Here is a 5,153-nt window from a genome sequence, read left to right on the forward strand (position 1 = left end):
TTTTATTTTTATTTTAACTTTAATTGTAGAGAGCTTTGATCACTTTCTTAAATACTGGTGTGGTCTTTTGTTAGGTTAATTTGTGTGTTTATTGCCAATTTAATGAATGAAGACTTATTTATTCTAACTTACTTTAATAGTTTGTTCTATTGGTGTGCTGTTACACTACTGTCCCAGGTAAGGGGAGTTGAGTGCTGACAAACATTTTTATCACTTCCACATTCTTTATATGCCTGTCTCAAATAATAAGACTGTAATTCAGTCTATGTTGTAGATTGGTGTCTGCTTCAAATGTGTTTATTTTGTTGTTTTTAAGATAAATCAGGCTGTTGGTTTTCTCTTTTTGATTGTTTAAAATTTTATCCTGTTGGTTACTTTTTTAGCTCATTATTCAGTATTGGTTATGCCCTATGGTGAAGGCTGTATGATAATCTTTTAAGTTGCTTACATCTACATCCTTTTGTCTCTGATTGATAGTTGTCAATCCCACTGAATCATCTTATTTTTATGCCCCACCTACGATAGTAGAGGGGCATTATGTTTTCTGGTCTGTGCATCTGTTCGTTCACCCGTTCTTTTTTTCGTTCATCTGTCTGTCCCACTTCAGGTTAAAGTTTTTAGTCGAGGTAGTTTTTGAGGAAGTTGAAGTCCAATCAACTTGAAACTTAGTACACATGTTCCCTATGATGTGATATTTCTAATTTTAATGCCAAATTAGAGTTTTTATCTCAATTGCACGGTCCACTGAACATAGTTAATTATAGTGCGAGTGGGGCATCGGTGTACTGGGGACACATTTTTGTTTTATAGTGGTTTCGAGGGGGAGATGGAATTATGTTTACATCAGTGAGACAGCCAACAACAGCACAAATCAACACACAGTTCCTAGTGATGAGATGAGATGTTAACTATCTAGTTAGTTTTACATCACCTTTTGGAAGTTCATATAAAAATAATCCAACCAAAGTTTACATTAATTGAAATGAAGAGATACAATGTATTTATTTATGACTCGAAGACCCTAAATGTACTTCACAAAATGGAGAACAAAGTAGACATCTGGCTTTTACCACAGAGCAACAATAGTTTATACTGTAAATTCAGATATTATTGCTATGTTTTTATACGACCGCAAAAATTTTAATTTTTTGGTCGTATATTGCTATCACGTTGGCGTCGTCGTCGTCGTCGTCTGCGTCTACTTTTAGTTTTCACACTCTAACTTTAGTAAAAATGAATAGAAATCAATGAAATTTTAACACAAGGTTTATGACCACAAAAGGAAGGTTGGGATTGATTTTGGGAGTTTTGGTCCCAACATTTTAGGAATTGAGGCCAAAAAGGGCCCAAATAAGCATTTTCTTGGTTTTCGCACTATAACTTTAGTTTAAGTGAATAGAAATGTATGAAATTTTGACACAAGGTTTATGACCACAAAAGGAAGGTTGGGATTGATTTTGGGAGTTTTGGTTCCAACAGTTTAGGAATTAAGGGCCAAAAAAGGGCCCAAATAAGCATTATTCTTGGTTTTCGCACAATAACTTTAGTATAAGTAAATAGAAATCAATGAAATTTTAACACAAGGTTTATGACCACAAAAGGAAGGTTGGGATTGATTTTTGGAGTTGAGGTCACAACAGTTTATGAATTAGGGGCCAAAAAGGGGCCCAAATAAGCATTATTTTTGGTTTTTGCACCATAACTTTAGTAAAAGTAAATAGAAATCTATGAAATTTAAACACAAGGTTTATGACCATAAAAGGAAGGTTGGGTTTGATTTTGGGAGTTTTGGTCCTAACAGTTTAGGAATAAGGGGCCCAAAGGGTCCAAAATTGAACTTTGTGTGATTTCATCAAAAATTGAATAATTGGGGTTCTTTGATATGCCAAATCTAACTATGTATGTAGATTCTTAATTTTTGGTCCTGTTTTCAAATTGGTCTACATTAAGGTCCAAAGGGTCCAAAATTAAACTTAGTTTGATTTTAACAAAAATTGAATCCTTGGGGTTCTTTGATATGCTGAATTTAAAAATGTACTTAGATTTTTAATTATTGGCCTAGTTTTCAAGTTGGTCCAAATGGGGGTCCAAAATTAAACTTTGTTTGATTTCATCAAAAATTGAATAAATGGGTTCTTTGATATGCCAAATCTAACTGTGTATGTAGATTCTTAATTTTTGGTCCAGTTTTCAAATTGGTCTACATTAAGGTCCAAAGGGTCCAAAATTAAACTAAGTTTGATTTTAACAAAAATTAAATTCTTGGGCTTATTTGATATGCTTAATTAAATATATACTTTGATTTTTGATTATGGGCCCAGTTTTCAAGTTGGTCCAAATCAGGATTCCATATCAAGTATTGTGCAATAGCAAGAAATTTTCAATTGCACAGTATTGCACAATAGCAAGAAATATCTAATTGCACAATATTGTGCAATAGCAATTAATTTTCAATTGGAGTTATCTTTCTTTGTATAGAATAGTAGTTGATAATATATGTTGGAAATTTGCCAGACATGACTATGATGTCATTTTCTATTTTTATTTGCCAATAACTTTATGTAAATAACTTCATTGGAAATTTGCCAATATAAAATGTTGCTGATGAAGCTTTTTTTCCTTATCTTATCTAAAATGTTTTTAGATAATGTATGTTGGACATTTGCCAGACATGACTATGATGTCATTTTCTATTTTTATTTGCCAATAACTTTATGTAAATAACTTCATTGGAAATTTGCCAATATAAAATGTTGCTGATGAAGTTTTTTTTATTGTTTTATACAATAAACAATGTATATTCACTTTTACTACCAACCAATCTTTACCATTCAGTGATAACAAGCACTTTATTTTACATATTAATATTTTATGATGTATTTAAAAGAGTAGTTATTGTTGCAAACTCTTTTTCTCATTTCAGATTTCATAAATAAAAAGAAAATTTCTTCAAACATTTTTTTGAGAGGATTAATATTCAACAGCATAGTGAATTGCTCAGAGGCAAAAAAAAACTTTTAAGTTCATTAGACCACATTCATTCTGTGTCACAATTTGATCACAATCCAAATTCAGAGCTGTATCACGCTTGAATGTTTTGTCCATATTTGCCCCAACTGTTCAGGGTTCGACCTCTGCGGTCGTATAAAGCTGTGCCCTGCGGAGCACCTGGTTATTATTGTGAAAAATGTGACAGGGTTATAAACATAATAATATAAACTTGCATTTTCAAATTTTTTACATGAATGAAACGAGAAAAATTGCATTTTAATCTACAAATGTAAATTGAGAAAATTGCATTAATTAATGCACGCCAAAATTTGTGAATTTACAGTACCTCAGTTTAGTTCAAGATACCCCTAACATCAGTAAAGTTCAAGATACCCCTAACATCAGTAAAGTTCAAGATACCCCTAACATCAGTTTGAATAGAAAGCTTTGTTAGGTGTTGATCATGCTACATGTTGGGATAGTACCAGCAAATAACAATCTAATATGAATAAAATCTTAACAAATACTCTCTTAACTTGGCTGACAATCTCATTTTGAAATACCAATACAACTCAAAAACTTTAGATGACCATAGGCACATCAACTTTTTTGGTGACTGCTATGTTTAATTGCAGATTGACATAAAAAACACAAATTCAAACGAGAAAACTAACAACCTTATTAATGTACCAAAAAAATGAATGAAAAAAACAAATATGAAACACAGCAAGAAACGGCAACCACTGAATTACTGCTCCTGATGGACAGGCACGTACATACAGAACGTGGCAGGGTTAAACATGTTAGCAGCATTCAAACCCTCCCCTAACCTGGGACAGTGGTGTAACAGTACACCATAAGAAAAAGACTAAATGACGAAGACAATAACTATAGGACTTGTGCAACAGTGGAAAATATAGCAATTTTATTTGCTGAAAATATTTCAAAAATCATATTTTTACAACATGGATTTTTTTCTGGTGAAATTATAATTTTTTAAAGAAACAATATACTGGTTATCCAATTCACTTCTTCTATTTCTCAGGTATCCTTAATCGATTGAATTTCAATGCCAAGCACTAATTAGAACCAATTTTATTTAATAAGACAGTCAGTTGTCATTGTACAATAAAAAAAAAAAAGCATGTGTTGTCGTGTTACATCATGCCCCCTCCCCCTAACTCAAAATTCAAACAAAGAATAGGCAACCAGGAAAAAGATGTCAGACAGATCTGAAAAGTACACATTTGTTTATCACGACCAAGCTGGCTATATCAAAGCAGTCATTTTGTATTGGTGATGGAAGTCAGAGAAAACCACCCAACTTTGGTAGAAAACTTAGGAAACTGACGATTCTCGTCAATTGAAATTTGAATCAAACAGATAATACAGATGATTAAGCCTGATCAACATATTTTTTTTATTTCATTGAATGTTTAGGCATAAATAGTTTTGCAATTTCATAATTGGGTGAAATTTATTTGATTTTTGATTGTTTTTTGCTATTATCTGATGAAAATATAGATAAACAAGAATGTGTCCTTTGTACACAGATGTCCAACTCACACTATTATTTTCTATGTTAAGTGGACCGTGAAAGTGGGGTAAAAACTCCATTTGGCATTAAAAATTAGAAGGATCATATCACAGAGAACATGTGTACTAAGTATCAAGTTGAATGGACTTCAACTTCATCAAAAACTACCATGACCATAAAATTTAACCTGAAGCGAGACAGGCGGACAAACGAACAAACAAATGAATGGATGCACAGACCAGAAAACATCACGCCCATTAATGGGTCATAAAAAAACAGACCACAACACAAAACTGTTTTTAATGGGAGATTTCTGAAATTTTCTTCCAATTAGTTTGGTTTTGGGTCCTGAAATAGTGAAATCTATGGTGTAAGGGAGGCAACCATGATTTGATTGACAAAAGGAAAAACATTGGTTTTAAAGAATAAAGCTATTGCACAAGAAAACACTAAAGGATATATAAAGAAAATTCCAATGTTTTCACAACATTTTCAATAAACATTTAGATTATATGTTTGAGCAAGTTTATACCATGTATGTGTGTAATAACTTCAAGTATTTATTTAATGTCCAAGTATGGGTAACTTGAAGGATGAAATTTAAGAGGCAAATCTGAACTAGGTG

Source organism: Mytilus galloprovincialis, chromosome 1, assembly GCF_965363235.1.
Source record: "Mytilus galloprovincialis chromosome 1, xbMytGall1.hap1.1, whole genome shotgun sequence".
NCBI lineage: Eukaryota > Metazoa > Mollusca > Bivalvia > Mytilida > Mytilidae > Mytilus > Mytilus galloprovincialis.